At 47.8% G+C, this 12992-nt stretch overlaps 1 protein-coding gene across 2 annotated transcripts in view; it reads left to right on the top strand.

Annotated features, from left to right (window-relative positions):
• LOC118395068 (ephrin type-A receptor 4-like) overlaps positions 1-12992 on the top strand; it is a 51610-nt gene that overhangs the window by 5766 nt on the left and 32852 nt on the right. The window lies entirely within an intron of this gene.

Below are 12992 nucleotides of genomic sequence, written 5' to 3'. Positions count from 1 at the left end.
TAGCTCTTTTTAAGTATTTCCTTTTCCCCACTCTAAGTTGAAACAGCCCACTCAGGATTGGAGTGCTCTAGTGATTTGCAAATACACTGTCAGGCTTGACGACCGATTGGACCCTAGATTAAGTCTCCCCGTCATATTAATTAGCGGATTGCAAACAATGGACGGGTGACCAATAGGGAGAGAGAAACGACAAAGCGAGGCAGGGAATGAGTAGAAGACTGTTTAGCGCTACAGAGTGCTATAAAGAGACAGAGAGAGAAATAGAGCAGTGCAGAGAGATACCGGAGGATAGAGGTGGAGTAGGGGTGGAGGATTGGAGAGAGAGGGGGGAAGGAGGAATTAGTTTGTGAATAGAGAGGGGGTTCTATAAGGAGGCCATTTAAGGCATCAATGATAGCCCAGCCCCTACCCCCATTGTTACTATGTCTGGGTGTTAGAGGTGGTGCAGTGAGCTCACACAGGGGCAAGAACACAAACATAAGAGAGGTTATCCCCCCCGCTCCCCTCAACTATATCCCCCAATGTCCCTTACCCCCAACCTTACCCCCCTTACCCCCACACACGCACATACACACACACACACCTTTAAGAGCAGGGTCATGACCAGGCTTGATGAAGCCGTCAAAAACGTTGACAGACACACACACACATACACTCTGTTAAGTTGTGAAGGGCAGGGTCATGACCGAGGTTGATAAAGACGTCAAAACTCTGACAGCTGTGATTCGGGCTGGGAGGAGAGGAATCAAGGGAGGGGACAGAGAAGGGGAGAAGAGATAAACAGAGGTGGTTTAAATGTGAATGGGACAGCCAGACTCCGGAATGAAAAAGGATCTCTGCGTTTTGTTAAGAGTTTTGTTAGACTTTTGACGGCGCCTTTTTAGAGGGACTTTGTTCAGCTGTGGTTGCTCATCTGCTGCTATTACTGGGTGTCCTATGTGGGCGTTATCTGTGTGTGTGTGTTTCTCATTTCTGCAGTGTGTATATGTGTTTGTGTGGGATATACAGTGCCTTTGGGAAAGTATTCAGACCCCTTGACTTTTTCCACATTTTGTTACATTACAGCCTTATTCTAAAATGTATTTAATATTTTTTTACCCTCATACATCTACACACACTACCCTATCATGACAAAGCAAAAACTGTTTTTTACAAATTCTTGCAACTATTATTTTTATTTCATAAATAAAATATCACATTTGCATAAGTATTCAGACCCTTTACTCAGTACTTTGTTGAAGAACCTTTGGCAGCGATTACAGCCTAAAGTCTTTTGGGGTATGACGCTACAAGCTTGGCACACCTGTATTTGGGGAGTTTCTCCCATTCCTCTCTGCAGATCCTCTCAAGCTCTGTCAGGTTGGATGGGGAACGTGGCTACACAGCTATTTTCAGGTCTCTCCAGATGTTTGATCGGGTTCAAGTCCGGACTCTGGCTGGGCCGCTCAAGGACATTCAGAAACTTGTCCCGAAGCCACTCCTGCGTTGTCTTGGCTGTGTGCTTAGGGTCGTTGTCCTGTTGGAAGGGGAACACTCGCCCCAGTCTGAGGCCCTGAGCGCTCTGGAACAGGTTTTCATCAAGGATCTCTCTGTACTTTGCTCCGTTCATCTTTCCCTCGATCCTGACTAGTCTCCCAGTCCCTGCCCCTGAAAAACATCCCCACAGCATGGTGCTGCCACCACCATGCTTCACCGTAGGGATGGCGCCAGACGTGACGCTTGCCATTCAGGCCAAAGAGTTCAATCTTGGTTTAATTGGACCAGAGATTCTTGTTTCTCATGGTCTGAGTCTTGGAAGGGATGCACCTGAGCTCAATTTCGAGTCTCATAGCAAAGGGTCTGAATACTTGTGTAAATAAGGTATTTCTGTTTTTTTCTTTGCCTTGTCATTATGGAGTACTGTGTGTAGATTGCTGAGAAAAAGACATTTCATCCATATTAGAACAAGGCTGTAACGTAACAAAATGTGGAACAAGTCAGGGGGTCTGGATACTTTCCGAAGACACTGTGGAGGGAGAGGTGAAATAAAGCGAGTAAGAGAGGGACAGAGAGAGACCTGAAATGAGATTTAATAAGATGCATGGTGGCAGTTGTCCAAGTGTGATCGACGTCAGAGAGACTTTATAACTGCAACTCACTCCGGTGCACCTTCAGTAACTCAACCAACAGAGGATTTGGTTGTGTGTGTGTGTGTGTGTGTGTGTGTGTGTGTGTGTGTGTGTGTGTGTGTGTGTGTGTGTGTGTGTGTGTGTGTGTGTGTGTGTGTGTGTGTGTGTGTGTGTGTGTGTGTGTGTGTGTGATTGTGTATTGTGTGTGTGTGTAGAGATAGATGGCCAGAGAGAGAGACAGGGCCAGCGTTATGGGTGGGCCTTATGGGGCCTGGCCCTACTGTACCTCCTTGCCCATCCAAATAAAATAACTCTCCACATTTACTTTTCATCAGCCAATATGATGAGTAGGCCTAACAAATGGCAAAATAACTAGCCTATGTCAATTTACTATCTTTCATAGTACAAAAGTTAAAAATGTAAAAAGTTAACCTATTCTATTCTGTGCAGGACATAAATGTGTCTCGTTTCAGGAAACTAGGCGTATGTCACGGGTCACTACTTCACAGGAGAGCACAGGAGAGCCACTTTCTGGAGGACCGAGTTTTGAAATCAGTAGAATAGAGTACGATAGCTAAGGAGATGGAGAAAACACTTATCTCCGGATTACATCTTCATACTAAGGGCAGCCATGGCATCCTTGATAGGGAGAAGCGCCCATCCATGATGTATATGGGTAAGATAGTCTAGCTAGCCACATTTTCAGATATTACACGTTTCTAATTTTGACAAAGTCATTTTCATTTCAAGTTCAAGTGTACTGTTAGCTAGCTAGCTAACGCTAGCTGGCTGGCTCGCTAGCTGACGTTACATGTATGATCTAACCTGGCTGGTTAGCTACCTGCAGATTCATGCAGGTAGCTACATGGCTTAACCTCTTGGACCCCCCGGATCCGGGATAATTGTCATCAATTACGCTAAATAGCATTGTGCATCGGTCAAATAATCTCACTAGAAAATATTCATATTCATGAAATCACAAGTGAAATATAGCGAAACACAGCTTAGCCTTTTGTTAATCACCCCGTCGTCTCAGATTTTGAAATTATGCTTTACAGCGAAAACAATGAGCGTGTGTAAGTTTAGCGATATACGCGCAAAACATTATATACACCTAGCGGCAGGTAACTTGGTCACGAAAATCAGAAAAGCAATCAAATTAATCGTTTACCTTTGATGAGCTTCAGATGTTTTCACTCACAAGACTCCCAGTTAGACAGCAAATGTTCCTTTTGTTCCATAAAGATGTTTTTTATATCCAAATACCTCCGTTAGTTTGATGCGTTATGCCTAGGAATCCACCGGAAATAGCGGTCACGACAACGCAGACAAAAATTCCAAATTATATCCATAATATCGACAGAAACATGGCAAACGTTTTTTATAATCAATCCTCAAGGTGGTTTTCAAATATCTATTCGATAATATATCAACCGGGACAGTTGGTTTTTCAGTAAGACCGTGAGGAAAAATGGCTACCTCTCTGTTTAAAATCACACTGAGAGCCAACAACTGACCACTTACGCAATGTGGACGTTTACGCTCATTCTTCAAAATAAAGGCCTGAAACTACGTCTAAAGGCTGTTGACACCTTAGGGAAGCCACAGAAAAAGGAATCTGGTTGATATCCCTTTCAATGGGCAATAGGGATGCATAGAAAGACAGGGGTTTCAAAATAAGAGTCACTTCCTGATTGGATTTTTCTCAGGATTTCGCCTGCAATATCAGTTCTGTTATACTCACAGACAATATTTTTACAGTTTTGGAAACTTTAGAGTGTTTTCTATCCTAAGCTGTCAATTATATGCATATTCTAGCATCTGGTCCTGAGAAATAGGCGGTTTACTTTGGGAACGTTATTTTTCCAAAAATAAAAATAGTGCCCCCTAGCTTCAAAATACTCCACTATGCAAGTAACCATTTCAATAGAATGTAACTGCGACAACTGTTGATTAGACGTAGCTGGTAAATTCGCTCTGGCGATCTACTCTGATTTCAGAGCACTCTCATCTGAGTGTGCCAGAGTGCAGAATAACTGACATATTTACGAACACTCAACACCCGTTGAATATGGATATTACTTTAGAAATGTGTGTGATCACAGTGCTGTGTGTTGCTTCTCCTTCTGTGTCTGTAAAACAAAAGGTATTGGCAGTCTGAATATTCATATCCTGTCTGCTTCTCTCTGTGGGAGAATACTGAATACATGATCATCACCTGTCTACTGAAAGAGAAGAGAAGAGAAGAGAGCGAGCGAGAGAGTGAGAGAGACGAGGGAGACCGATAGAGAGATGAGATAGGTGTAGGGAGTGGGAGAACAAGAGGAGAGAGTGAAAGGGAAACATTCACAGTAAAGGTGCCCTTTTATTGCTATCATCTAGGTCATTTACATATTCATTTTTTTTGCCGCAAATTCAAATCCAGATAAAATGCAAATCTATCTCATTACATACAGTGTGTGTGTGCCTGCCTGTGTGTGTGTGTGTGAGTTTCTCTATAACCCTGTCCTGTCGTCCTCTCTCTCTCGCTCTCTCTCTCTCTCTCTCTCTGTGAGTCGGAAGTGCCCCTGACCGCTCCAGTGTGTCGGCTGTCTAGGTGATGGATAGAGGGAGGGACGGAGTGATGGATGGATGGAGTGATAAATGAGAGGGAGGGATGGACATCAGAGGGAGTTATGGGTGCCTGGTAGACCTGGGGAAAACTAGATGAGTTTTTCCAGAGTTAACCATTGTAGATTAGTGATCCCAAGGCCTGTCCCATTCACTCCTCTGTGATCAAGGGGCTCTTCAACAGTGTAGCAGAATATAGCTACTTAAATGTTGCAATCTTGTCTGATTACGTAATCCCTCTTGTGTTCCGGTACTTCCTCTTGTGGCTCGTGAACAAAATCAGAGTTCCTAACCAGAAGAACTATGATCCTCAATGCAGATGTGCCACCTCTGCAGTGACACACAACAGAACATCTGTATGAGAGCCTGGTTAGATGTTATATATGGCTCCCCTGAGTGACTGAGATGTCTGTCTGTCTGTCTGACTGTCAGCCTGCCTTTCCCTTAGGGTAAACCAGGATTAGCTCCTACCTCACCACCGCACACACAGATATGCAAGCACAGCCCTGTGTGTTTGTATGTGGAATGCATTTGTCATTGGAAAGGTGTTGACACTCGTTGTCTTGGAGGATATTTACAGAGTTTGTCGCTCCTCTTCCTCCATCAGTCACCCAGACCTGCTAGTTACACACTAGTCTAGGTGGATTTAGTTTCACATTCACACAGTGTTTAGTGTGTGTGCCCAGGCTGGGGGAGGGGCGGTTGGAACTGACAGTCAGAATATTAGCATGTCAGACGCCCCCAAAATTGGATATATATGGGAAATATATGTCTCTATGGTCATACGTTTGGTTAGGAAGTGCAGCTCAGTTTCCACCTCATTTCAGTGTGCACATGTGGGCAGTGTGCACATAGCCTGTCTTCTCTTGAGAGCCAGGTCTGCCTTCGGCGGCCTTTCTCAATAGCAAGGCTATGCTCACTGAGTCTGTACATAGTCAAAGACATGCTTCTCACTCACTCACTCACTCACTCACTCACTCACTCACTCACTCACTCACTCACTCACTCACTCACACACAGTTTATGGAGTTTGTAGTAAAAATGAAGTAGCCAACACTCATTTCCTTACTCTACCCAACTCAGCATTTTCTGTCAAATGAAGAGCAAAGGGGAAGGAGAAACTACAGGAGTGGAGAGGGATCTCTCTTGCACACAGAGAGAGAGAGAGAGAGTTTAGGGATAATAGAGAGTAATGTGAGTTGTCTACCCCTTACCTGCTGGGTTTGGCTAGCAGCTTCAGCTGCTCTCATCAGGAGACTGGAGACAAGAGCCAAGGATCTGATTGTTTACACTGCGTGTGTTTGTGTGTGTGTGTCCTACTGTCCTTCCTCCTCTGTCAACTGCCACCCCCCTCCCTCACACACACACACTCCTACTGTGTGCGTTCTGCTGGGCGGGACTCCTGTCTCTGAGTCTGATGGACGACCCAGGGGATGTCCATCATAGAGACACGTGATACCTGACCTGCCGTTGACATGAACACACACACACACACACACACACACACACACACACACACACACTCCCAAACATGCACAAACACACCGGCACACATACAGCCACACTGGCACACATTGTTGGCACACCGTGAGCTATTGCATTGTAGCAGGAGTGCAGGACTCAAGGCTGTGAGCTGGCTTTGTCTCCGTCCCATCCTGCCTTTCTCCCTTTTTTTCACAATGAACAGAGGGAAGGTGAAAGAGAGAGGGAGAGAATAAGAGGGAGTGTGGCCACCAACCCATAAACACTCCTTCTTTCTTTCTCTCGCTCATTCCCTATCTTCTATGTTTCTGTCCCTCTCTCTTCTCTTTCCCCACAGTCTCTGATATTCTCTATTTTTCATCATTCCTCTCTCTGAAGGGAAAGGCTTGTGTGTGTGTGTCATGATTTGTGTTTGTGCTGCAAAGGGAGAGTGAGCGTTGACCTGGAATGACAGCTCATAAAGGCGTTATTAGCCCTATATAAGAGAGGGCTACAGTGGACTGCTTCTCTCTCTCTCTCTCTCTCTCTCTCGCACCCTCACAAAGACCACCATCCTCAACAGTTTACGACCTTATGGTGTCACACACACACCAAGGTCTCTGCAGATAGTATTATAATACCCGGAACTTCACTCACTCATTGATAGCGGGGGCTCAGTCAAAAACAAACCTGCACTTGCCTTTTTTCAACTAGCACTGACTTTCTGATAACTTCTGTATTGAGGAAAAATGCATTTACTATGACTGTGATACGTGGTTGTCTGCATTCATCTTAAGATTGAAGAATGCACTAACTAATTGTACGTCACTCTGGATAAGCGCGTCGGTTAGATAAATGACTCAAATGTAAAATGTCGACATCAAGGTCTACAGCTGTAAAGTGATTGACATACAAGCAGGGTTCAAAGATGTGAATGGCTCCTATCTGTGTGTGTTAGTGCACGTGTCTGTGCATGTTCTTATGCAGTCAGCGCTTAACTGGTATCGATTGAGCTATAAAAAAAACAATCTTCAAAGCATTCCAGAGAGAGGAAAAACAGAGAGGGGGGGGAGAGAGAGGACAAACAGAGAGGGGGGGAGAGAGAGGGGAAAAACAGAGGGAGGAAGGAATACAGAGAGGGAGGGAGAGAGAGAGGAAAAACAGAGGGAGGAAGAGAGAGGAAAAACAGAGAGGGAGGAAGGAATACAGAGAGAGAGGGAGGGAGAGAGAGGAAAAACAGAGAGGGAGGAAGGAATACAGAGAGAGAGAGAGGGAGGGAAAGAGAGAGGAAAAACAGAGAGGGAGGAAGGAATACAGAGAGGGAGGGAGGGAGAGAGAGAGGAAAAACAGAGAGGGAGGAAGGAATACAGAGAGGGAGGGAGGGAGCGAGAGGAAAACAGAGAGGGAGGAAGGAATACAGAGAGGGAGGGAGGGAGCGAGAGGAAAAACAGAGAGGGAGGAAGGAATACAGAGAGGGAGGAGCGAGAGGAAAAACAGAGAGGGAGGAGGAATACAGAGAGGGAGGGAGCGAGAGGAAAAACAGAGAGGGAGGAAGGAATACAGAGAGGGAGGGAGAGAGAGGAAAAACAGAGAGGGAGGGAGGAATACAGAGAGGGAGGGAGGGAGAGAGAGGAAAAACAGAGAGGGAGGGAGGAATACAGAGAGGGAGGGAAAGAGAGAGGAAAAACAGAGAGGGAGGAAGGAATACAGAGAGGGAGGGAGGGAGAGAGGAAAAACAGAGAGGGAGGAAGGAATACAGAGATGGTGGGAGGAATACAGAGAGGGAGGGAGAGAGAGAGAGGAAAACAGAGAGGGAGGAAGGAATACAGAGAGGGAGGGGGAGAGAGGAAAAACAGAGAGGGGGAGGAATACAGAGAGTGAGGGAGAGAGAGAGAGGAAAAACAGAGAGGGGGAATACAGAGAGGGAGGAGAGAGAGAGGAAAAACAGAGGGAGGAAAGAGAGAGAGAAAACAGAGGGAGGAAAGAGAGAGGAAAAACAGAGAGGGGGGAGAGAGAGGAAAAACAGAGAGGTAGGGAGAGAGAGAGGAAAAACAGAGAGGGAGGAATACAGAGAGGGAGGGAGAGAGAGAGAGGAAAACAGAGGGAGAGAGAGAGAGGAAGGAATACAGAGAGGGAGAGAGAGAGGAAAAACAGAGAGGGGGGAGAGAGAGAGGACAAACAGACAGGGAGGGAGGAATACAGATAGGGAGGGAGAGAGAGGAAAAACAGAGAGGGGGGAGGAATACAGAGAGTGAGGGAGGAGAGAGAGAGGAAAAACAGAGAGGGAGGAAGGAATACAGAGAGGGAGGGGGAGAGAGGAAAAACAGAGAGGGGGAGGAATACAGAGAGTGAGGGAGAGAGAGAGAGGAAAAACAGAGAAGGGGGAATACAGAGAGGGAGAGAGAGGAAAAACAGAGGGAGGGAGAGAGAGGAAAAACAGAGAGGGAGGGAGAGAGAGGAATACAGAGAGGGAGGGAGAGAGGAATACAGAGAGGGAGGGAGAGAGGAATACAGAGAGGGGGGGAGAGAGGAATACAGAGAGGGAAGGAGAGAGGAATACAGAGAGGGAAGGAGAGAGGAATACAGAGAGGGAGGGAGAGAGGAATACAGAGAGGAATACAGAGAGGGAGAGAGGAATAAAGAGAGGGAGAGAGGATAGAGGAATAAAGAGAGGGAGAGAGGATAGAGAGGAATACAGAGAGGGAGGGAGAGAGGAATACAGAGAGGGAGGGAGGGAGAGAGGAATACAGAGAGGGAGGGAGGGAGAGAGGAATACAGAGAGGGAGGGAGGGAGAGAGGAATACAGAGAGGGAGGGAGGGAGAGAGGAATACAGAGAGGGAGGGAGGGGAGAGAGGAATACAGAGAGGGAGAGAGGAATACAGAGAGGGAGGGAGGAATACAGAGAGGGAGGGAGAGAGGAATACAGAGAGGGAGGGACAGAGGAATACAGAAAGGGAGAGAGGAATACAGAGGGAGAGGAATACAGAGGGAGAGGAATACATAGAGAGGGAAAGGAAAAACAGAGGGAGAGAGGAATACAGAGAGAGGGAGAGGAATACAGAGAGGGAGGAAGGAATACAGAGAGGGAGAGAGGAATACAGAGAGGGAGGAAGGAATACAGAGAGGGAGGGAGAGAGAGGAAAAACAGAGAGGGAGGAAGGAATACAGAGAGGGAGGGAGAGAGAGGAAAAACAGAGAGGGAGGAAGGAATACAGAGAGGGAGGGAGGGAGAGAGATGAAATACAGAGAGGGAGGGAGGGAGAGAGGAAAAACAGAGAGGGAGGAAGGAATACAGAGAGGGAGGAAGGAATACAGAGAGGGAGGGAGAGAGAGAGGAAAAACAGAGAGAGGGAGGAATAGAGAGAGGGAGAGAGAGAGGAAAAACAGAGAGGGGGGAAGGAATACAGAGAGGGGGAGAGAGAGGAAAAACAGAGAGGGGGGAGGAATACAGAGAGGGAGGGAGAGAGGAAAAACAGAGAGGGGGGAATGAATACAGAGAGGGAAAGAGAGAGGAAAAACAGAGAAGGAGGGAGGAATACAGTGAGGGAGAGAGAGAGAGGAAAAACAGAGAGGGAGGAAGGAATACAGAGAGGGAGGGGGAGAGAGGAAAAACAGAGAGGGAGGAGGAATACAGAGAGGGAGGGGGAGAGAGGAAAAACAGAGAGGGGGGAGGAAAACAGAGAGGGGGGGAGAGAGGAAAAACAGAGAGGGAGGAAGGAATACAGAGAGGGAGGGAGAGAGAGGAAAACAGAGAGGGAGGAATACAGAGAGAGGAATACAGAGAGTGAGGGAGGGGGAGAGAGGAAAAACAGAGAAGGAGGAAAAACAGAGGGAGGGAGAGAGGAAAACAGAGAGGGAGGGAGAGAGGAATACAGAGAGGGAGGGAGAGAGGAATACAGAGAGGGAGGGAGAGAGGAATACAGAGAGGGAGGGAGAGAGGAATACAGAGAGGGAGGGAGAGAGGAATACAGAGAGGGAGGGAGAGAGGAATACAGAGAGGGAGGGAGAGAGGAATACAGAGAGGGAGGGAGAGAGGAATACAGAGAGGGAGAGAGGGAGAGAGGAATACAGAGAGGAATAAAGAGAGGAATACAGAGAGGGAGAGAGGAATAAAGAGAGGGAGAGAGGATAGAGGAATAAAGAGAGGGAGAGAGGATAGAGAGGAATACAGAGAGGGAGGGAGGGAGAGAGGAATACAGAGAGGGAGGGAGGGAGAGAGGAATACAGAGAGGGAGGGAGGGAGAGAGGAATACAGAGAGGGAGGGAGGGAGAGAGGAATACAGAGAGGGAGGGAGGGAGAGAGGAATACAGAGAGGGAGGGAGGAATACAGAGAGGGAGAGAGGAATACAGAGAGGGAGAGGAATACAGAGAGGGAGAGAGGAATACAGAGAGGGAGGGAGAGAGGAATACAGAGAGGGAGGGACAGAGGAATACAGAAAGGGAGAGAGGAATACAGAGGGAGAGGAATACATAGAGAGGGAAAGGAAAAACAGAGGGAGAGAGGAATACAGAGAGAGGGAGAGGAATACAGAGAGGGAGAGGAATACAGAGAGAGGGAGAGGAATACAGAGAGGGAGAGAGGAATACAGAGAGGGAGAGAGGAATACAGAGAGGGAGGAAGGAATACAGAGAGGGAGGGGGAGAGGAAAAACAGAGAGGGAGGAAGGAATACAGAGAGGGAGGGAGAGAGAGGAAAAACAGAGAGGGAGGAAGGAAACAGAGAAGGAGGGAGGGAGAGAGATGAAATACAGAGAGGGAGGGAGGGAGAGAGGAAAAACAGAGAGGGAGGAAGGAATACAGAGAGGGAGGAAGGAATACAGAGAGGGAGGGAGGGAGAGAGAGAGGAAAACAGAGAGAGGGAGGAATAGAGGAGAGGGAGAGAGAGAGGAAAACAGAGAGGGGGAAGGAATACAGAGAGGGGGGAGAGAGAGGAAAACAGAGAGGGGGAGGAATACAGAGAGGGAGGAGAGAGAAAAAGAGAGGGGGGAAAAACAGAGAGGGAAAGAGAGAGGAAAACAGAGAGGGAGGAATACAGAGAGGAGGGAGAGAGAGAGGAAAACAGAGAGGGAGGAAGGAATACAGAGAGGGAGGGGGGAGAGAGGAAAAAGAGAGGGGGAGGAATACAGAGAGGGAGGGAGAGAGGAAAAAACAGAGAGGGAGGGAGAGAGGAAAACAGAGAGGTGGAGGAGGAATACAGAGAGGGAGGGGGAGAGAGGAAAACAGAGAGGGAGGAAGGAATACAGAGAGGGAGGAGAGAGAGGAAAAACAGAGAGGGAGGAAGGAATACAGAGAGGGAGGGGGAGAGAGGAAAAACAGAGAGGGAGGAAGGAATACAGAGAGGGAGGGGGAGAGAGGAAAAACAGAGAGGGAGGAAGGAATACAGAGAGGGAGGGGGAGAGAGGAAAAACAGAGAGGGGGAGGAATACAGAGAGGGAGGGGGAGAGAGGAAAAACAGAGAGTGAGTGAGATACAGAGGACAAACAGAGAGGGGGGGAGGAATACGGATAGGGAGGGAGAGAGAGAGGAAAAACAGAGGGAGGAAGGAATACAGAGAGGGAGGGAGAGAGAGAGAGGAAAAACTGAGGGGGGGGGGATACAGAGAGGGAGGGAGAGAGGAAAAACAGAGAGGGTGGAAGGAATACAGAGAGGGAGGGAGAGAGGAAAAACAGAGAGGGAGGGAGAGAGAGGAAAAACAGAGAGGGAGGGAGAGAGAGAGGAAAAACAGAGAGGGAGGAAGGAATACAGAGAGGGAGGAAGGAATACAGAGAGGGAGGGAGAGAGAGGAAAAACAGAGAGGGAGGAAGGAATACAGAGAGGGAGGGAGAGAGAGGAAAAACAGAGAGTGAGGGAGAGAGAGAGGAAAAACAGAGAGGGAGGGAGGAATACAGAGAGGGAGGAAGGAATACAGAGAGGGAGGGAGAGAGAGGAAAAACAGAGAGGGAGGAAGGAATACAGAGAGGGAGGGAGAGAGAGGAAAAACAGAGAGGGAGGAAGGAATGCAGAGAGGGAGGGAGAGAGAGAGGAAAAACAGAGAGGGAGGAATACAGAGAGGGAGAGAGAGAGAGGAAAAACAGAGGGAGGAAGGAATAAAGAGAGGGAGGGAGAGAGAGGAAAAACAGAGAGGGAGGAAGGAATACAGAGAGGGAGGGGGAGAGAGGAAAAACAGAGAGGGAGGGAGGAATACAGAGAGGGAGGGAGGAATACAGAGAGGGAGAGAGGAAAAACAGAGAGGGAGGAAGGAATACAGAGAGGGAGGGAGGAATACAGAGAGGGAGAGAGAGAGAGGAAAAACAGAGAGGGAGGAAGGAATACAGAGATGGAGGGAGGAATACAGAGAGGGAGGGAGAGAGAGGAAAAACAGAGAGGGAGGAAGGAATACAGAGAGGGAGGGAGAGAGAGAGAGGAAAATACAGAGGAGGGAGGAAGGAAAACAGAGAGGGAGGGAGGGAGAGAGAGGAAAAACAGAGATGGAGGGAGGAATACAGAGAGGGAGGGAGAGAGAGAGGAAAAACAGAGGGAGGAAGGAATACAGAGAGGGAGAGAGGAAAAACAGAGAGGGAGGAAGGAATACAGAGAGGGAGAGAGAGAGGAAAAACAGAGAGGGAGGAAGGAATACAGAGAGGGAGGAAGAGAAGGAAAGAGAGGGAGGGAGGGAGGGAGAGAGGAAAAACAGAGAGGTGTGGAGGAATACAGAGAGGGAGAGAGAGGAAAAACAGAGAGGGAGGAAGGAATACAGAGAGGGAGGGAGAGAGAGGAAAAACAGGGGGGGAGGAAGGAATACAGAGAGGGAGAGAGAGAGGAAAAACAGAGA

This window comes from Oncorhynchus keta, chromosome 15 (assembly GCF_023373465.1).
Source record: "Oncorhynchus keta strain PuntledgeMale-10-30-2019 chromosome 15, Oket_V2, whole genome shotgun sequence".
Taxonomy (NCBI): domain Eukaryota; kingdom Metazoa; phylum Chordata; class Actinopteri; order Salmoniformes; family Salmonidae; genus Oncorhynchus; species Oncorhynchus keta.
The sequence above is the reverse complement of the archived record's forward strand: the minus strand, read 5'-3'. Positions and strand labels throughout refer to the sequence as shown.